Source organism: Etheostoma spectabile, chromosome 3, assembly GCF_008692095.1.
Source record: "Etheostoma spectabile isolate EspeVRDwgs_2016 chromosome 3, UIUC_Espe_1.0, whole genome shotgun sequence".
NCBI classification, from domain to species: domain Eukaryota; kingdom Metazoa; phylum Chordata; class Actinopteri; order Perciformes; family Percidae; genus Etheostoma; species Etheostoma spectabile.
In genome coordinates, this window is record NC_045735.1 from 26033342 (window position 1) to 26056323 (window position 22982).

The following is a 22982-nucleotide window of genomic DNA, read 5'->3' on the forward strand; positions in this document are numbered from 1 at the left end:
CGTGAGTCGCTCTGACGTATTGTTCCAACATACAATTCGATACAATTTTACTTATAGTGTCAATTAATAACACTCTATAGTTTACAAAGATCCAACAATTCCAATATTTATCCCAAGAGCGAGCATTTAGTGCAACAGTGGCGAGGAAAACTTCCTTTCAGGGAGAAACCTCGGACAGACCCAGGCTCTTGGTGGGCGGTGTGTGAAGGTGCCGGTTGGGGGTGTGATGAATAGAGGCAATAATAGTATTAATATAATAAAAATAAAGATAATGTAATTTATTTCTAGAAATAGTAGTTGTAGTAGTTTATGGTGTAGCAAGGCCCTGCAGGGCGTAGCAGGGTGCCAAGCAGGACCACAGAGACAGCTGCAACCATGATTTAGGTGCCACCCTAATCCAAGGAAAACTGCAAGGCGAGAAAACATAACGACTGCAGGGAATAAGATAAGTTACTAACAAGCTAGACATGGAGCTGATTAAACCCCCACAATATAGCCAATAAAATCTGTCACATGCCACATTGCTGCTGCCGTTAACATTAATGTGGTGCATTGTTTATGTTCTGCAGCCTTTATGGTTTACTTTCTATTTGAAGAATAGGCTGTCTGCTCTACAGTATCTTGAGATTCAACTATAATTAAACCTTCCCTTCCATCAGCCAGTAGGCTACCATTTACAGTTATGTTCTATCTTGGTGATCCATCTATGTCCCATCATTAAAAACCAACAAACTAACAATGTGAAAATCTGAATATTACATAGAATTCGCAACACTGCATGTAAGCAACATTAAAATACAATGTCCACAGGAGGCAAGCACAAACCAAGGCAACAACAAGAATTGATTTTAGATTTAATCTACTTTTCCATTATTCCTCTACATTGTGTGCAATCATTTAAACAATCGTGGAAAAGCTTCTGCAAGTGTCTGCAATCACTTCCAAAACAGAGGGAACAGGATACATGAAAACATCTTAACAAATGAATTTTACACAAACACTCTTTATATTCAGTCGTGAGTGACCATAAGAATAACAAACTTGTTTGAGAATGCAATGGAAACGCCACCGTGCCCCATCACGCTGCCCCCATGCTGCGCAGCTTGGCAGCAACGAGTGACCTTGACCCTCACAATTACCAGACTATTTTCAGTTCTCTCCGCCTTAAAGGAGAACTCTGAACCATTTCAACATGTGGCTCTGTTGTTTGGAAATGTCGAGTGCTGCCAGTAGCGAGAAAAACAAAAATTACAAAATCTGTTTCTCTGTTTGGTTCCAGTGTTGAGACTTGTAAGACGAGTGCTTCGGAGCGGTCTACAAACTGTAACATAGAAAAGAGATATAAAAATAGTCATGTGCTTATTTTTTTAAAGTAAGTGCTGTAGTACAACTAGCAGGAAAGTTCCAATGGAGCTACGTTTGGAGACACAACCTTATTTAATCATTGAACTAATTAAAATTTTTGTTGTATCTCTTTTCTGTGTTGTAGTTTGTAGATGGTCCCATAGTATTTGTCTTACTGCCATCTCAATACCCAAACTAAACACAGCTGAATTAGCTCAACTTTTATGTCTTTCTGTCACATCTACAGCACTCAGATTCACTGTGTTCCCTTGGAAGGAATCACTGAACATGGGTAGGCATTTGTAATAGCCTTTTCAACATGTTAAGAGCCTAAAAGCTTGTTTAAAATGCACCGTTTCAGCGTCCTGGGTGCAAACTGTAGCAGGAGGATAACACGGTGTAGGCAGCACCAATTGTTCTTGTTTTTCTCTCTACTGACAGCACTCCAAATTGACAAACAACAGATCTACGTGTTGAAATCGACCGGAAGTCTCCTTTAACTCTCCTAAGTCTCCCCGTTCTGACAATCAGCATCCACTTCTCTTCTAATTGAGAAATAATCCGGGCCTGGTCAAAATAAAGCGATGAAGATGGAACCATAATTTATTCATTAGTATCATCAATTATTTACCTTACAGCTCCTCCTACCTCTACCCTTCTATTTTATTCAGGACAGATTTGTCTCTCTCTTCTTTTTACTTCCCTCTACCCTAACATCTGATAAAATGTTACAATGAAATTAATGGAAAGTTGCCATGAACACTGAAAGCTCAATTCAACTCTAATGAGCAAATTCATTCACGCATTGCACATGAAAGTACAATGAAACAGGCTTATTAAAAAACTTAAATTATGCCAGCAGACAGCAGTTTCTTCCTTGTGTTGACATCTTTCCTATATATATTCCTTTAATTACTTTGCATGAGCGTGCAAGCTAAATCAGTATCTGTTAAAGGAGATATGTTAAGCTGCTTCCCAGTCAATCTCCGGGTGGGCAGTGCTTTTTCTCCTAATTAATCTAGATTTTAGATCTAGATCTAGATTCACTTTATCGTCACCATTTTACAGTTCAGTCTAATCATCTCTAACACAAACTGTATATCTGGGTTAAGCAGGTTTGCCCTAAATTTTCTGGGTTTTTTTTAATCACAAATGCATTTGTAATTTATCATTTAAATTCCTTTAAAGTGGCTATCATCATTTTATGTTTTAATTTGATTTTATTTTTATATTCTGTCATTATCCCTTCCCTCCTTCTTTGTAATTCTCTCTGGAAACCACACGTAGTATAGCTGTTTATTTTCTTTTCAGGCAGCTTCTACCACGGGAGTAAAATAGTGGTAAGTTATCCAGCTGTAGCATAGCCCTATAGTGAAAGAAACAAGTGAGAATAAGCAGCAGTTTTACACCATGTTCTTGTCAAAGGATAAGGCTGGTGTTATTCTACATTTTTCGTATAATTTAGAATCTTTCATAACAAATTCTTACAAAGAAACCAAACTAACAGCTTGTTAGTCTGCCTCTCAATACTTTACAACTTCTCTTCTCTGTCTGTGGCACTCAATCCAAACCCCATTTGATCTTTCTTAAGACATACATCTTTGAAAATAAATGATATACAAATATAATTTTCAAACAAGACTAACTCTACAGCAATACCAATGGCTCTGTGAGGCTGCGCTTAGGCACAGCAATGTTTTATGCTAATGTCCCCATGCTAACATGCTCATCATAACAATGTTAACATGCTGATGTTTAGCAAGTATAATGATTGCAAATGAGCGTGCTAAAACACAAAGTACAGCTGAGGCGGATGGGAATATTTTTAGTTTTGGAAGTATTAGGTCAAAAATCTACATGTTGGACACATTAAGATGTTGACATGATGATGGTGCAAGATAAGACTTCAGAGGATTGTTTTGTAGTTAGTCCTGTGGGGATGATGAATGTCTGTACCAAATTTTATGACAATTTTCCATGACTCGCCTACACATTCTACTATGAAACAAAAATGTCAACCTGCTAGTGGCCTCGGAGGAAAAGTCATTGGATGGGAACTAAATGTCTGTAGCAGATGTTGCCCCAATCCAGATACACTGGATAAGCAAAATGTTTTGCTTGTTTGTGGTATTAAATGAAAAATTCAGAGGATCACCAAAATCATTAGAAATGATCCTCTGGGAACCATGCACCAAATTTCATAACCAATTCATTCAATATTCAGTTCGGCCCAAAGTTGTGGACTAACTGACATTGCCATCCTTAGAGCCACGCCACTAGCATGGCTAATAAAGGCAGCATACTTTTCTAAAGCATCTGGACAACGTAGTTTTTAGCACATGATTTTGCTGTGCTTTTATTGTGGACTATTTTAAGATGTGGATTAATAGACATTCTTTGCTCTAGTTAGTGGAACAGACTCAAATACAGTAAACTACAGTGCCCATGTTCATGGTAATAAAGGAATATGTTACCCAGTGCAACAATGTGGCTCACTGGTGTGTTTTGGACAACAATGGAGCTCTATGGCACAGAGGAATAAGCTTCATCAGGCTTTGGCACTTGTCAATAGAATCAATTCATTGTTGGTTTTGGCTTTTTGTGGGAATGTGCATACAATAAAAAAGCTTGTCTTTTCCCACTCTCCCTGGAGAGATATCTCTAATATCCAGATATCTCTTCCGGGTCTTCAACTCTCTCTCTCTCTTTGTCATCTCTTCTTTAACTCCTCTCTGTCGTGCCTCTGCTGTCACCATCTTCTTCCATACTGGCAGCCATGCCAAAACTCTCTTCATCTTTGTCTCTCCGTCTCATTGTATGTCATAGAGCGAGTGCCAACTAGGGAACGAGCCTCAGTGTCAAGCAAGGATGTCACACATGCTTATTCGGTACTAAGCAGTGGTAACATCATAAACTCTTTATAGGATGAGGTGAACTTTAAAGCGATGACTGGTGCTCTATTAAATATGATTTACTTTCAGGACCAATGATGCTTAGAGTATGTGTGTGTGCTGTACATGTTCATGTGAGAAAAAGAGGGAGTGAGAGCGCTGTATGTCACAGTAGTGTCCCCTTTCCGGCCGGGTCTGTGCCTTTCCCCGGCTTACCTCAAGTTGGCAAATGCTCACTGGTGGTCACTCTGCCTTGGCCAGGCTGAGAGAATGAAGAAAATGAAGTCTACACTCTGTCTCTCCAGGTCTTGTTCAACATGAGTTGCAATTCTTGAAGTGAACTCAGCACCTGACATTAAGATTACACACAATACCGGGGATCTGAAAGGTTTCATTAGCATGACACAAGGGTGAATCCGGTGTGTAAAATAGCATAAACTGAGAACCATCACCTACATTGTTGGGATTTATTTAGCATTCTGCCAACATACACTCATCAACTCAAGTTAATAGAGGCCATATCAGGCAGCACCAGGCTGCAAAGTTGCCTCGTGGCAGTCAGCAGTTAGATGTGTTTGTGCAATACACAAAAAGCATAGGGACTGTGCTTGTTTGCATGTGTACTATATGGGCGTATGCCTGTAAGTGTGTATGTTCATGTATGAATCAGTGAGAACATGTAAAATGTGATTTGGCTATCTGCTTGAGAACAGATGGCACCACAAGAGCACAAAGTGAGAAAAGACTTGTGAGGGGAGCTTCCCACATAGGAAAATCCCACACTCAGGTTGTGTCACTAATCTGTGATATTTCAACTATTGTGAGGATTGTGGGTGTTTTTAATTTATATTTTTACTTATATTCTCTCAGCCTGTGTTTCGTACTCTTTCTTCAATTACTTGTTTCCTACTGTATATATGCAAAAATGCTTTTTAAGAGCCTTGGAGAACATCTCCAGATACGTTGCATCCAGCTGGAATCCAACTGTAATCCGGTGTAATTTCCTTGCGGTACAATATTTAAATATTTATTACATTGACAACTGGTAAATTCTGTGCAATTTCATTACTGTGCAATTTTTAATATTTAATCATTTAATTTCATTACTGTGCAATATTTAATATTTAATAATAATGTTTAATCCCTTTCTTAGTATTTATATGTGTATATCGTCGTCTCAGGAACTGTGCACCTCGCCCCCCCAACCCTTTTTTTTCTTTTGCACTACTTCTATTTTATACTTCCATGTTATGCACCTCTTATGTATCTTATATCTTGTTGACACTGGAAAGGGGTTGCTTCAATCTTTTCGCAAAGGTGTTGCACATGTGTATGATGAAAATAAAGGCACTCCAATCTGAATCTGAATGGATGAAAACATGTTTCAACTTCTCATCTGATATACCCCACCAACAAATATCTTTTATTTTTTATTTAGTTGATATTACAGATTATCTTTAAACATTCATTTACCTTTGTATGCCGTTATGTTACATCTTGTTTTTCTATTTATCCCCAAAATGCATCAAAAATGTAACCTGTAATCTGTGGAAAAAGACGTTTTAAGATTGTGTACTTACTTAGCTGAAAGTAGCAATATCCCAACGGTAATACCATATTCCAAGTGGTATCACAGTTTTGCATTCTAAATTTGAATGTCAAAGCAGGGAAGTATTAAAATCTACTCATGTTTAAGTAATAATCTTGAAATACTTGTGTAGACAGTGTTTTAAGGCAGCAGGTATTCTAAGAGACACCAAATATTACTGAAGTATGCTGTTAGTTAGTCAAATCTAATAAATGTTCTATTGAATGTTACATTGTTATCTACAAAGTAATGACAGCCATCATATTACTGGAGTGAAGTAAAAACTGCCCTTTTTCCCTTTGATATGAAGTAGAGAAGATGTACGTAAATACCCTCACATTCTCAAATAAAGTGCCTTCTTAAGTTCAATACTTGAGTTAATGTACTTACTTTAGATTTCAATTGGTAATCCTGGATACATTAATATCATCAGCAATGTTTTTCATACAGGGCCTTCAGCCTTTGATCTCTCTCTGGATACTGTAAAAAACAACAACTGGCCGGCTTATCTCACTGTGAGGCCCCGAGTGACCCCTCTGTTTGTGTTCCGGTAATGATTGGATTGATTATACACTGTGTTGTGTTACTACATATTGGCCAGGTTGTGCATTGACAAAAATCCTTATTTAAGTCTCACCTGTGTGAAGGTGCACAGAGAGGCAATGGAAAACCACCGGACAATTTTTAACATATGTTGATCACACTGCCAGGAATTGATATCTTAAAACCATCCATGAGTTCCTTGAAAATAATGACTTACATTCTAGAATATTACAGTTGTGACACAAATAACTCTTGCTCTAAAATAATGTGATGTGGAATGAGGATCATCAGTATAACCAGACTGCTTTCCAGGAGGATGCAGACACAACAAACCCAAAAGAGAAAACCCCAAAGCTACAACATGAGAAATGTGCACACCACTTGCAAATGTTTTTGTGCTATTTATGACACGCTTCATACAAAAAAAAATTATTTATCACATGTTCTTGTATCTGTTCCCAACACCTGTTGTGTAGTCGAGGAAAATCATTTTTGTACTCAAACTGTAAGGCATAAGGTCAGAAGGGGGTCCTAAGTTGGTAATCAAACTCCTGGTTTGTAATTACCCTTATATGCACAGACTGGGGCAGTTTGTGCTGGATGCATCTCAAATCTACATGTCGAAATAAATCTCAAGGATTGGATGAGGAATTTGTGTTACATTGTTTCTCAATGGTTATCCTCAGGGCACAGAATTTTTTTTCTATCTTTTCAGCTAGTTCAATATTTGCAAAACAGTCCAGGTGTAAACTGGCTCCTGTTTATACATGGCAGCAAGAATGAAGGCCAGCAGAGTTCTAAGGTGTCAGTTATTAAATAACGACGGGGGGGAATTAATGGATAAAATACATGATTTAATACATAATAATAATAATAATAATAATAATAATAATAATAATAATAATAATAATAATTTATTATTATTGACAAACGTTCAGACAGATTTGTGTTAATTAGTCTTTAAGTATATGAGTCCAAATGCAGTGTTAACCACAGTCCATTTATTTCTTTACTTCCACCCCCATTACCATTTTCCTCCACTTGCACTAATGCAAGTCTATCACATTAAATATGTGTGGTCGTCATCAGCAAACTATTTCTCTTTCGAATCTCGTCCACTCTGCCATCAGAAATACTTTACATTCACATGTGTACATTTTTAACATTGCTTACTAATTACTAAAACACGCAGCTCGTGGGGCAAAGTGAAGACTGCAGTTCGGAAAATATAAGACAAACTAACATCCGAGCTCCCCCATCCTGGTGACAGTAAAGGAAATATACGTACCCTCAGGTTGTGAACAGATGTAACCCCGCCTTGATTTTGCAGACTTGTTCACAGTCGCCGCGTATCCTGCCTCCGTCAGTACCGAAGGTAACTCCGTGCGTAAAGCTCTTGGACACCAGACGGACATCGTACAGTTTCAACCTCTGCTTCTCTTCTCCGAAGACCGAAACCGAATAAAATCAGTCCTCGGCGTTTCAAGAAACAAACGGGAAACAGTTAATGATTTAAAGCAGTTTTTTTTCGTTTTTTTTTTTTTTTTTTAATAATATGTATTTTGTGGCTCTCACCAGTGCAGTTTTTCCTAACAGCCAATGCCTCGCACCCAAGGCGCTGCACTGACTCGGTTAAATTATAAAGAGTAAACAATGTGCAAAGCAAATGAAGGATGCGAGCTAACTGTGGATGCTCTTGGATTTAACAGCCGGTGCCTGTAAAAACAAAGATTCAGTTAAACTTATGGCGTGAAGGTAAGGCAATTATTTTCATTGTGTGATTTGTACCGAACTTGTCAAAAACACAAGATAATCTATAGCTTCTGTCAGTCTAGCACTAAATACGCCCTATTCGTGTTTTTATCCAGCAGAGATCAGTAGTCCTGTCAAGCCTAATTAACGAGAGCTTCGGGGGATGCAAAGTGATTTATTGGCTGTGTTAAATGTTAACTTTCAAGGTGAATTTGCTGTTGTCAGACAATTTTTCGCTTCACCTCAACGCTCATTATTTGTTTATTTTCAAACGAACACTTTGAGTCCATTTCTGAATGAGTGAGTGTGAGTGTGAGTGAGTGTGAGCGCGTAAACGCGTGCGTATACGCGCTCACACTCACTCATTGTTCTAACATTGCAGGCGTATGTGTGACACACAAACACACATCTTTACATGTTAGGAATGATTTATTTGTACAGCAGGTCGGTTGTTTACAGTATTGATCCGGATTGGCTTTAAGTGAAACTGCAAACATTTGCTCTCCGCTGTACTCCATCCTAGAAAAAGTGCTCTAAAAGCTGTAATTTATTTCTTCAAATGTGGCAGTGTCCCTATGTCAATCTGTCCTTTTCAACCCACGGAGCGCTGATTTCAGATCCGTTTGTGCGTTCCAGTTTGTAATTAGTGCTGGGATCTTCAGAAGCAGCGTGTCCTCGACACAACGTTCCGTGCAGGGCAGGTGACTGCTGATCTGGCTGCTCAACCCGTCCTATATCCCATCAGCCCTCGCTGAGAAGCCTTCACAAGTTAACAGCAGGCGAAATTAATGAGGGGGGAAGAACGGGGGGGGCATGTGCAACTCTCCTGTTAAACGTGTGTGGGCTAACAGTGTGGCTGTGATACTGAGTGTACAGTGACCTTTTTATGATTTATGTATTTGAATTGCTTGTCTATAGCCTGATAATGCTGCACAGTTCTTTTCTGTTGAAATATGTAATCGTTCCCTCCACACAGTATTTTAGTGTGTTTTTCGTTTGGATCATTGTGCTTAGTTTGCCATTTCCCAAATACAGTGACATGTTTTGGCAGCAAATGATGATCATGACAATGCTGATATTGACATCCAGCTTTAGTCACGTTTCAATTAGTCAGCAATGACAGGGAAAAAAAGGAAAACGAAGGAAACTAGATATGACCAAATATGACCAACTCCTTCATAAAAAACTGATAACTCAGGTAGAAAATATAAACACTGCTATGATATGTGGTCAGCAGCTGTGCTGTAAGTCGACAGGTGTGGATCTTTGGAGAGCTGAACCATGGTCATAACATCTGGTCTCCAAATTGGAACTGTCAATCAAAAGGACACTGCCAGGTTTTATTGGACAGGGGAAAGTTGGTTATGTCAACTCCACTTAGACAGAGATAACAATTTTAATCCTTCTTGATAGAGGAAGGTGAACAGCTCATCCCAAGGGAAAGCATCTTTAGTTAAATACCAAGATATCTGCTGAGACTGGATGTTGTGTCTATTCCGTCTTTTCAGTGACAGTGACACATTGTTCATCCATATGGAGTCTACATCTTCCTGTCTCTTCTCTGTCACACCTCATTGTGAGGGAAACTGCAGTGCTTGTGAAGTCTAGCTGTTTGACACAGACAGTTGTATTGAATTGAATCCCCTGGATGCTTCCAGATAACTGTCAATTTAAAAACAAATATATTTTTTCTTAACACGATTTATTGGGATTAATTGAAGAAAGACTCTGCTACTGCTTTACATTGTGAGAGATTGGCATGCATGATGATATTTACATCAAGGTGGTTGACAGTCTTTAAGTAGATAAGGCACATTATTAGCAAAATTGTTAGGAGGTTTAAAGCCAAATCACTCAATACAGCTGGTCAGTCAATAATAACGTTTAAATCAGGGGTGTCAAACGCATGGCCCGTGGCCCAGAACCGGCCCGCCGAAGGATCCAACCAGGCCCACAAGATGACTTTGCAAAGTGTGAAAATGGCAGAGCAGAAATTAATTCTAATTCAAAATTTACTTTTACTTTAATCTTTTAAATTCTGAGTTTTTTACCAGACTATTACCTCTCTCTCCCGGGTCCGTAACATACAACGGCCTTAAAACGCACAGCAAAAGCAACTTGCATTTGCCAACATCAAGCTGAAAATCTTTGGCAGAGAATCTTTCCAAAGTTTCAGATCTTTCTGCATTGGTTTACTGGTCTGGCCCAATTGAGATCAAATTAGGGGTATGTGGTTCTTGAACTAAAATTTGTTTGACACCCCTGGTTTAAATTCATCACACTGCTCCTAAGATTGATGACATGTATTCAACAAAAAGCAAACGCCATGCTGCACTACAGTTACAAACCCAAAAAATGTTGGTTGTTATAGGGATTCTTGTGCCCAAATCCAGTCAGTGAAATTACAACGTCAACCTCAGATGCTCTTCAGAAGAAAGCTATTCTCCAAATGTGCTGGACTGGAGTGAAACCCTTAGATTCAAATACCAAATTGTTTCAAATTGAACCATTAACTTTGGTTTTACACGATACAAAACATTAAACAATGTAATTTAATTTTGTTCTCTTTAGAGGAAACAATGATGCATTATATATTTTTTGGGGGGAGGGTAAACTCTGAAAGTTAAGTATAATTAAGTTCTACACGCCTTAATGCAAGTGAATACTTATAAATGAATGTCTCGATTACTTTGATGCTTAGAAGATCATTTGTGATGATTTCAGAAAAGTGAAACCATAGAACCGTCAAGGTCCGCAAAACACCTTCTAATCATGCATCAAGCATAGAAAACACAGCTCTTCCAGTTCCAGCAGACCCAGAATGTTAAATAACGGTAGATGTTACCTGAGGTCATGTCAATGAGCAGAAGAGAGAAATAAGAGTGAAAAGAGGGAACACTGTTTGGACCAGAATAAACAAAAAAGGCAAAGGAATGGACACGAGAGCTTCCGTGACCTTTGCATTTGGTTCTGTCTGAAACATAAGTGAGCTAAGATTAAATAGTTTACCTTTTCAGCAGATCCTAAAGCACTAACTGGAAAGTCAAAATGGCAGTGTAAACATAGACTCCTCTAACAAGCGGTGGAATTCTTGTATATCTCTTGTATATCTCAATTCTTGTATATTGCAGCTCCTCCTGTATGTCTTACAGAATGTGTGCAGCAGGCATGTGGCTCAGCACCCCCATGTTTTAACAGTAAATCATTTAATTGTATTGGATCGCTGTGAATGTATCCAACTGGCCTACATTCTCTCTTTTCTAAAACCCACTTCTCAGCATGTCAAACATGTCAACACTCTTGGGACCAGCACCATCACTGAAAGAATGGAGGAGCCAATTAGGTGTTAAAGCCACTGGAAGATCCATCAGGATCTGAATGAGCTCCAAGGTTACAGTTAAATGCTGAGAAGGTAATGTCGGCAGGTTGGTCTTGCTGTGCATTAATGGTGTGTCCATGATATATATTGATACATATGTACCGTATGTAAACAATATGGTGCATTATGTTTAGTGAAACACTAAATGCGTGTGTGGCCTCAGTATTTTGTTGCAATGAGTTACAGAATAAACAAGACAAGATTTAAACACACACAGACAAAACAAGCTTCTGGCAATTCAATAATCAGACAATTTGAAATAGTCCATTACACTCCAGTGTCCCTAACACGTTACAAATCATAAAAGGTCCATTTCACTCTATTGTTAAAAACAGCAATCAAAATACATGAAAACAGTTAGTTTTCATCCAGTATTTTTGGTAAACAAACTCAGGGATGGGGGCTGCTTGCTAAGGTCCATGGTTAAACCTGGAATCAAGTAGAACAATATTCTATGTTTTTTGAAATAACTGGCTGAAATGTTTGTGCTTTATAAACATATTGACTACATGTACAGTATGCAAAACATGGCCTGGATGGGTTTACTGCATAACGCTGGATTAGGGAATGATAGTTAGAGACTCTATATCTGTCACAACAAGGTTAATGGCCAAGAGCTTATTTAATCATTGCCCGTGTTTGTATGAGAGCTAAGGGTGGGTGGTAGAGTGGGTGTGTATGAGGGGCCCAATTTGTAAATAATTCCTAATGGCTGGCCTACATTCAACCACTAATCACAATTCTAAAAAACAGTACTTAACTAATTGGCTGTGAATGTCAAAATATATAAAGTTGAATAATCCGCATACATTTATTCATCTGTCAATTCAATCAGGAGAGACATGTTTGCACATATGCAATTAGACCCCATCGCTATATGAATATTTTGTATATACGTATAGAGGTAGAGAACCATCAGACCCCCTGATGGAATCTAGACACCGGCGGTGGCGACGAAGGAGCCCGAAGACCAGACCGAAGGAAGCTCCGGACCGGTCAGCGGGAGTACATGTCTGGAGAAACAGATTATTTAAAGCAGGGTTGTGATTTTGTGATTGGCCCTTGCAATTTGTGTACGATTCTGATTGGTTTAGCAGGAAAGTGAACCCCTCCAAAAGCTGTTTCGAGTTAGTTAGAGCATTGAGGTCTTCCTGAAAGGATTTACACTGAGATACATTTCAATCAGGAGAGACTAGTTGCAGATATGCAACAGTTATACACAGCATGATAAAATATACATTTATTTGGATAACAGCTGAATTGTCGATTAAATGTTAGGTCTTCCTGAAAGAATTTACGCTGAGCTACATTTGTGAAAATGGTGTACAGCACCGGCTCAAGACAACTAACAGTTTTAACAACTGATTGGCGTGTGACGCTGGGGGTGGCAAAAAGTTTACTTAAATGTGGCCTAATTGGTTCAGCTGTGTTGCACACAGCAAGGTCACCGTTTTTTGACTGTGGTTATGTGTATGGTGAAAACGTGGTTAGGTGTATTGTGAGTAAGTGTTATCATTACGTGGTAAGACAAAAAGAATAACTATTATCTTGTTTGATTAGTTCTGTTTTTTTATTTAAATTAAACGGATTGTCATATCCAACTTTAAATTTCAACTCTTGGACAACATGTTGTTAATTGAGCGCATCTACACCAATGTGTTAATTACCGATCAAACAAAGGAACAAATGTGGGCCAACCGTTTTCAATAAAACCTGTTAGTTAAATAATTGAGCCGAGCCATAACATTCTCTTTTTTTCATTAATAACTAATCATCAATGATATTAAACGCTGCTTTAAAATAAAGGAAGACAGCACCCACTATTTTCTTTTCCTCAATTTTTTCTCCCTCATTAAGCATTCATTTGAGGTGTACAAACTCTGTATTATTTGCCTTTACAGTACAATTTGAATATCACTAACACATTTGAAAATTCATCACACATTATATATGCAAATACACAAAGTTGCTAAAGTGACTGTCTCGTCATTAAAAGCAGACCAAAAGAATGTTTGAACATGATATAATATGATAATAATAGTAATGGATACTTTATTAATCCCTTTAATAAAGAGATTATTAAAGGGATTAATAAAGTATCCATTACTATTATTATAAAATTACAATATTTTCTCTCTGTTGTTATTAAACAAATTACACACAGACTGGAAATACACACACATGCTCTGTACCTATACATGTACAACATCTAACTCTCTGCTAGCCAGATGCATCATCACATAGGCAAGTTTTAATTTAAAAAACCTCCCATTGATCTTGGTATCTTGAAGGATGAGCAACAGGCAGTCAAAACTTGATGTGCTGAAAAAAACAGGGAACCTTTCCATGACTCTCTATCTCACTAGGGAGCTAGACACAAACACAATATATCCCCTGAGAGGTGTGAAAATACTTTAGCTACAGTTAGGCTGTATTGTCAGTGGATATCAGGCACCCTATTGTAAAACCACATATGTGTGCATGAATGCACATGCACATTCCATTCAGACACACAATAAATGTCATTGGACACAGACTATCCTAATTGGTTGTGGCTCCTGTAGAGCTTGATAAAATACTATAGCTTAAAAACTACTTACACTCCCACAAGGGGCTTTGGACCAATGGGGTGACAGACAATGTGCAGCGATTGACAGGGTGACTATTAGAACAAAGGCTGAAGTAATGAGGATTAATAGCAAAAGAAGAAACAAAGAACAGGCTTTCCTTGGAGAAATACCAATTATCTTGATGTGTAGAGTGTTTGGTGTGAATATCCTGAAATGGGAATATGTGGTCCGTTCAAGTGTCTCCTTGTAAACCTTTAATTAGTAGCAGTAGTTCCAGATCACTCCAACTCCAGCGGATGGTGCCTGACCCTTAAGGTGTGAAAAGAATTCTTTACTCACAAGGTCTTACCTACTTAAACTAACTTAACTTAACTAACCCATTTTTTTTTCAACCACTTGTGTCAAGTGCCAAATGAAAGCTGGGGTTGTACTAAACAGCCTTTCAGTGGCAGCTTCCTTGACATTTTCCTCAAGAGTCTGGGAGTCTTTTGTTTGGTGAACATAGCAAGCATGTATCCTCCAGTCTGTATGACCTTTTGGTCTTAGCTTTGATACATTATTGTCCGAATACTTTATCAGCAACTGCTAATCTCTGAAAATAGCAAAGCCTGCAGACACCTCAGCTTTGAAAAATTCGGCAGCATGGTTTTTAATAGATGAAACAAGCGAGTAATACTTTATTTCATGTTCATTATAATGCTGTGCTCATAATGTTGGCATACTATTATGTATAATACAATAGTGTGTACAAAATTATTTACACTGCTGGTAAAGGAATTCATCAAGCACCAAGCATCTTGACATCAGGGACAATTACAGGATCCGTTTTATGAGAATACAGCCAAGATATTCTAATTAGAAATATAGAGAATATTGGATAGGATGGAACAACACAATGTAATTCCACAAAATAAAACAACACATTCATTATTTAATTTCACTTGAGGGGCACCTGGAAGGGCAATCATATTTCAGGGGGGGGCGGTGCCAGCCTTTGCCTCCCTTCTAGCCCTGCCCCTGCTTGATGAGTTCCTCAAGAAGCCGCAAAATAAGTAGTTGCAATACAAATGTTCTTACAGTATGTCTTATATTTTTAGTCTGTTTGTGGTGCTTGCCAATTTTGTACTGATTAATTTATGGGCATTTTTCTATTAACTCCACCCACCCCCTATGTAATCATGTCAATAAAAATTGAACACAAAAAACGCTGGGAATACTGGACTTAAGAGGATTCTTTGCCGATTATTCTCAACTGCACAGAGATGCAACAGATCTCAGCAGACCTCCATGATGAGTTTTGAGTAATCTTGCGGATCTCGGCGGACCTTGTCTGCTCGGTGCACCATGCACTGCTGCCGTTTAAACACACTGCCCACATATGACACAGAGCTGGATTTAAATTGAGCAAATATAACCTTAGCAAAATGTCTCTAACCTTCTAACCCTCTAAGGTGGCCAGTAACATGACTCCAGTGGGATGCTCATGTTGCTCTGGGTCTGGAATCGTTCGCAAAGGATATGTTGTAATACTCAGTTGTGGACTCTTTACACTGCTACAGTTTTTTTATATATACCGTAGGTCTGTATCCGCATAATGTGCGATGGACAGGTGAAAAACCGTCTAGTTAAGGGTATTAGGGCCAATCTCATTCAGCAATTTAACACAACTACAAATATCTTATTCAATACCACTCCACTCCACAGCCCCCCCCGCCCCGCCCCCGGACTGTCTTCTTCATTCCGTCCGACTGTGCAATATTATTGTTATACTGTTACTGTTATGTAATACCTCATAGGACACTGGAATCTGTGCAATTTCATTTCATACAGTGCAATATTTAATACATTAACCTTCCATTACTGTGCAATACTTATTTACTTAATATTAGTACTTAATCATTTCATTCCATCACTGTGCAATATTATTTATTGATGTGTAACACTTATCTATGTTTATTCAAGCTGATTTATTAGTATACTCGACAGTCACTACACTTATATTCTTTGACTTTAATTTTTGATATTTTAACTGTTATATTCTTATTTTTTTTTGTGTCAACGCTGCAAAGGATTGCTTTAACTGTTGCACAAGTACCGTGTACTTGTGTATAATGACAATAAAGGCATTCTATTCTATTCTATTCAATCACTTGAACATTTTAGAGAAAGCTCCTACATAATAGACCCTGCAAAACCACTACTTTTTAAAAGTACCTTGCAATTTAACTGGCAGCATAAATTGCTTACAATACTTTACATGCGATCAACCACTCAAAAACAGCAATTGATTATTTCTTGCCTGAGAAACTGTGGATGCAACAAGAACAATTATTTCTTTCAAATACCTGGTAAAAGTGATAACCACAAGACAACATTCTGGTTTCTGTTGTCACTAGCAATCCATCTGACCATGTAACCCGCGGACTCACTTGTTGCATCTCGTCCTACTGTGGTCTTTTGGTTTTCTTCTTGCAGAACTGGTGGAAGCAGTTGCTCAAAATATGATTTAACAAGTTCCATCCTGAAATCCCATTTTCACATAGAAAAGGACTGACATGTTTTCACAAGTCTTAATAGCTTGTAGCATGCTATAACAGGCACCTGCATTTGCATGTGTAATGTAGTGATACAGATGCTGGTACTGATGAGAATGTTTGTACTTTCATGGAAAGGAGGATATTGCGGGCTGCTATTTTTAATAATTCTCTAACAACTGATATTAATTTGGGTCATACTTCCCTTCCTTTTCATTTAAATGAAGCCCTGTACAGCCACAATTATGTAATTTAAGCAGACAGTTTTGCTTTAAATATCTCAGCTGGCCACATTTTTCTTAAAGGTCAAGAAAAGAAACCAAATAACGCAACATTTTCACTTAGAGTTTACAGGGACTGAAGGCTGGGAAGTTTGGTCGTGTGTCAGATAATCTCTTATTTCTCAGATAATGCTGCGGCGTGCTCACAATTTAGTAGGAAATGAGTCAAAACTAACTGTATCTCTGGACCAAACTCAGAAGAGGGAGAATGTGATAACAGAAAGATCCAGGCACAGGTATCACCAATGCAAAAGATCTACCTGGTCCACTTCATCGCTGGTCGCACCATAGCCAACAGCACCATCCAGCTCAGTATGGGGATATGCAGGATTATAAACTGCCTGAGATGACTGTGCAGTGAGCTCAGACATGGACCAAACAGGAAAAACCCAGTTTTTACCTCACTATTATTTTTTATCAACAACATAATGTGTTGATTTTTCAACAACACAGTTGTTGCAGAGGTCCAGTGGGGGCCTACAGTAGCAATGGATTTACCAGATCATCTCTGACATTTGTTGAGAAGGCAACATGTGTCAGGTTATGCAGGGTCAATGTGTGGATGTTTGTGTGCATCCTTTCCTATGTGTGTGTCTGTGTGTTATTTGGCTTGTAATGGAAAATCAGCCAGTGGTGTGTGTATGTGTGTGTCTGTATGTGTGTGTGTGTGTGTGTGTGTGTTTGTGTGTGTGTGTGTGTGTGTTTGTGTGTGTGTGTGTGTGTGTGTGTGTGGTATGTGTACTTGTATATGAAGTATTTGGGCTCACCAGAGACAAGACTGGTTGTTAGGTTGGAGCTTCCCTACAACTTAATGAGGTAGATGGAGGCTTGTTACCAACCTCCCTACCCTCTCATCTCCTTCCAGTGGGCGAATGCTCCACCATTTTTACCCTTATGGTCTGATTTGAGTAGGTAATGGCTGAAATCATCGCTACAATAACCTTTATGTCCAACTCTATCAATAACATTGATGCATATGTGGAATTTGTACCCAGAGGGTTTTTTGTCTTTGTGGATGGTGCAATAGTGACTTTAATTCAGCCCATTATATCCGTCTTCCTTTCTTTCAATGGGACTTGAGGCTTCCTGGATGGTCTTCAATATTTCTTTTGTCCTCATCTTTTTCTGACAGCATATCCACGGTGAGAAGTCCCTTGTCAGTGGTAAAATTTGTTCTGATTTTCCAGTGATACAGGTTATTGCATGCAACAGTCAAATAAATCACTGAGTGGTCCCTGTTGTACTTGTTTAGAAGTCAAGTCAGGAGGTTCAGCATCTTGGCACAACAAATTGTTGTCTTTTTTTTTCTTTATTTAAATATAAAGAAATTAATCAGATGCACACTGCCTGAAAGGTTGATGTGATTTACAATCATCGTTACAAACACTTTCTTTAATTTGCAAATCTTTTACTCTTGTAGTTGTTTTATGAAGATAATAGTTTACCACTGAGAGCACAACCGTTTTTGGCCACAAGGGTGCCTTTTTATGTTTAGGAAATAGCAATTTACAATAAATTTCTTTTGAATCATTCACCATATTTCCATTTTTTTAATAATAACTATTTATTGCCATATCTCAGAAGGGGGCCAAATCAAACAGAGTGCACCTTTAGGAAGGATTTTACAACATTTTGCAATCGTAAGTGTAGAGAGAAAGGAGGCATAATTGCAATGCCAAGAAAATGACACTAATTGCTATACTCTAAATGAGCAGGTTTATTTTCAGCTCGGTAAAAGTCATAGCAGCTACCACCTACACAGCCACCCTGCAAAAAGCGGCTTCACAATTGTGATGAGTGGCCTCTTCACTCTTCCAGCAGCAAAAGGGAGCTATTTTACGAGAAAGGGAATTCACTAGATAGTCATTGACTTAGCAAGCATCAATGATTTTGACCTGGCATCTAAAAGGCAATGTAGCAGATAGGAAACTAATTAGGATGAAGGCTATCGCAGGGTAGAATCAAACACTTTGACAGTATTGACCAAGTGGTATCAGCTTGAGGTTTTGCGTCCCCTTTGCATAGGCTGATACTAGGAATTAGGATACATTTTTACATTGCATTAGAACTGCACGGGCGTATTACCTTATTACAATTCTATGAGGAAAAACAGTGTAAATAATTGACAACATGAATTTTGAAAAGAAAATTACCCTAACATATTATCCACATAAATTTGATAATTGAATCCAATATAAATACATACTTTCAGAAAATTGCTCTTTGAAACATGTTTCATATTGTCATCAGAGCATTTCAGACAATGCCCAAAAACATGAAAGGAACATTGAGAAAATATGGCAAAACAACATTAATGGGATGAATTGTGTATTGCAAAGCGGTAATGAAGGTACTGTCGTAAATGGGGTGTTTTTGTTGCATGCACATGCAGGATGTGTTGTTTATGCATGTGTGTGTGTTTCTGTGTGTTTGAGGGTGTTTAACAATCACATTTCAAGCCTCTAGAAAAGCAGTGATTCAATACAAATTGTTTGGTTTATAGCAAGGTTTAATAAAATGATGACTGCATTGCTGCTGCATGATTGGATGAGTTTAGCTCTCGACAGCAACAAGAGACAGGCCTCATTATTATTTTTTTTCTGCCTGATGCCAGTTCATAGACCATTCAATATGGTATGGTAGATGCAATTGCAATTGCAAAACAGTTGCTGTGTATGAAGCAGCCTTAATAAACTTAAATTATGTGGGGTACAATAATAATATAGTGTGAAGTAAAGCAGAACAAGAACAATTTATGTATTTGTGGGGGAAGTATAAAGTTATTACATTGACACAATTTTTTAGATGTTTACAATTACTGGGTAATTTCATGCCTCTTGTTCTCCCCCATAACTACATTGTTGTACCTCCTAATTATTTTAGAAGTGCTCCGTTATTACAAACACATTACAACATAATTTGCTGGCTGCAATATCAAACAATAACATAGCAGCCAATAAACTATAACAATCTACACCTATATATCCATCAAAGCATTCTCATGAACGGGTTTGTGTGATAGTGTAAGAAATACGTGGAATACGTATAAATTATAGTGCATTGCTTTTTGTAGCTCAACGTACATTACAAATGGTTCATGAGAACAGGCTAGTATTCATAGTAATAATATAATAACAGTAAGTAATACCCATATTTACAAATTAGAAGATTTAATTTCTGTAAGTAACTTTGGATACTTCTTAGAATAAAATTCTTCACTTTATCTGATGAAGAAAGAAAGTATAGCCAATCCCTATGGTAGATATGTAGTTACTGGGTACAAGACAAACACCCCCCACTATAGCTTCTTATCTGTTTTTGTTGGCCAGATGAGGTCGTGGTGCTTCCAATCTGCAGTGAAAAGCCTTTTCACTACTGTGGAAGTCCTGGATAGCCTGATAATGCCTCCTGTTTTCATAGATCAGTGCTGGGGTCACCTGCAAATAAGAGGATGTGGTTGCATGTGAGACTAAGGAATTGTGGGTAGAAAGTGAGGTCAGGCTATTTTACATCCAGGACAGAGTCAACTGATGATAGATTAATACAAGGTAGCTGCTACTCTTTATCCAGCTGTTTAGTAATGTAAAGCCTTAACATGAATATGAAAATTCACCCATGAACAGCTCTCAGTGTAATATCTCAGTGAGCGTAACAAAAGGGCAATTTTTTATAGTTATACATGGATGCATTGTGATCCATCAGTTAAAGGACCGGCTGCGCCCAGTGACTGCATGCAGCCTCTTTTTTTTGCCACCTTTCCACTTTCCCAGACCCCTTTAGCGTCATTCTTTAAAAATTCACCTGATGCCCTCAGACTATTATCCTTTCATCCCAGATCCTGCCACTCCCATCTGCCCTGCAATCACCTGATTCCCTTCATCTAAGCTCTCCAAATAGTGCTCACCGCAGAGCCTAAATGGGCGGTACATGCAGTACTTTTTCCAGCATCTTTTCTACAGTCAGTGGCATTTTCTTTCATGTGCCTAATGTTTGTGTGAGCTATGTTGCTGTAGCTTGGTGCCCTCTTTGTATGTAGGATTTGGTTGGCTACTGAGCCCTATGTTTTAGAGGAACCTATGGGTATGTTACTGTGGCTGGCACTTACTTGGTCTATTTGGTAGTTGGAAGTTTGAAGACTGAGCAGAGCTTTGTCTGGCTGTAGGCCTTGTGTTTGGCACTTGGGATGAGCTCTTGTGTGAGCTCATTTTGAGCTCAACCTTTTGATGTGTACCGTCTCAGAGGCTGTCAACCTCAGCAGCCAGTTGACAGGAAGCGTCAATAGCTCAATTAAGCTCAGTATGGCCATCCAGGCTATCAAAAGCTAGTCTGTGTGTTCTTTCTGTCTTCCTTATTCTACAACTGGTGAGCACCCTGCATTAATCTTTTGGTTTTGCACCTTCAACACCTCCACAACACACATGCCACACAAGAATACATTACTTTAATTGCTGATCTACCCACTCCATTGTAATTGACCTTGGTTTAATAAACACAAGTGTAACCTTCCTTGGACTCACTCCTTGTCACATTCCCTAAACCTGTTTGTGAAAACCAACACATTTACAGAAAGAAATTTACAGAAAAACAATTTACAGAAACATCTTCTGATGCACAACCTTGGACACCTCATTAGTGTTGTATCCAGGAGTACTGGGTGTTTCGGTTCTTGCAACAGATACCCTCGTCCCGGCGACCCAACTGAGTCTGATCAGACCCCGGCCTGTGTCCAAGTGGTATTCCACTAACATGCCATCTGTGTAGATAGCTGCTCACCTTTTGCTCAAGACGTTCCACCACAGTCATTGGGACCTCATAGATAATTAGAGGCCAGAGGATTCTTGGGAGGATTCTATGCTGGTAGACCCAGACTTGTCCACTGTTCCCAACCATCCCTCCAGGTCAGCACCAGTCGCCTTAATGGAGTCTCTGTCGTTCTGCCTGCTGTTGAAAACCTTCCCAAGGCTCTTCACTGGTCTCTCAGGGACCGACGGGATCTGGTGTTCTCCCAGCCTGAAGCGGAATCTGTCTGTAACCTTCCCCTTCTTCAGAGTCCTGGACTTTGCAGGTTTGAAGCTCATGCGTGACCATGACATGAGTCTCTCTAACCCCTGGAGGATCTACCTGGCTCCTGGTCCTGCCGTTGTTGTCACTGTGAGGTCGTCCACGAAGGCTCTCATGGGAGGTTGCCTTACTCCGGAATTGCTGAGGGGGTCTCTGCACTCTGTTTCAGCTCCTTTGACCATCCTGTTCATTGCCAGCATAAAACAGGATCACTGAGATGGTACAGCCAGTGATTATCCCCACCTCCAGATGTTGCCAGTCAGATGTTAGCTGACCAGTGGAGACTCTCAAGCTGAACTTGCTGTATTAATCCAGGACTACTGTGGGAAAGGACTAATGTAACGCTATCTCAAGTAACGTTTTTGCTGGAGTGAGCTTGTCCAATGGTGGGCAGGACACAGCCACTAATCACCTAATCTCTGATGCATCTGAGACTAGGCTTTCACACACTGGATTTTCCAGCCCCAAACTCTTATTGACATGTCCTGTGATTCCAAATAATATTTAATTGGCTCATAATATACTTTTTGCAGTGATTCTGGGTCATTGCTGGAGGTAGGAAGTTTGTTAGCTGGGCATTGCAAACAAGCTGCAGCTTCTGGTAGAGCAGATAAATTCAGTTGAATCCATTCTTTCACTTAAAGTCCACTTATTTATTTGTTCTGGAGCTTTTGATTTTGTTCAGTTGTCATGCCTATAGTGGTTTTCAGTGTTATAGCCTACATCTTTCTAAGTGTACATATAAGTCTACATAATGTGTTGACTTTAACCATTTACCCTGCTTCCAGTCTTTGAGCAGTACTTGCAAAACATGAATTGGAAAATTGATCTTTTCGTCTTACAATGAGTAAGACAGCAAACAAACATTTCTAAAACCATTGTCCCTGTAACCGCCATCAAAGCATTTAGAACATTTTGTATTTTCTTTTAAAAAGTAATTACACCTATCCACAATGTACATCCAAACTGTCATGCATAACTAGACTCTGTGCTTGTAGTTCAGATTACCCTTTTTATGATTACAAACTTTGCAAGTCCA

General features: G+C 38.8%; 1 protein-coding gene across 1 annotated transcript in view; it reads left to right on the plus strand.

Moving 5' to 3' along the window:
- The first annotated feature begins 7707 nt into the window (after positions 1–7707).
- Positions 7708–22982, plus strand: part of drd2a (dopamine receptor D2a) — a 49488-nt gene continuing 34213 nt past the window's right edge. Inside the window, exon 1 of the mRNA XM_032509445.1 lies at positions 7708–8121. The gene's annotated coding sequence lies outside the window, so the exon portion shown is untranslated. The remainder of the gene's footprint in view (positions 8122–22982) is intronic.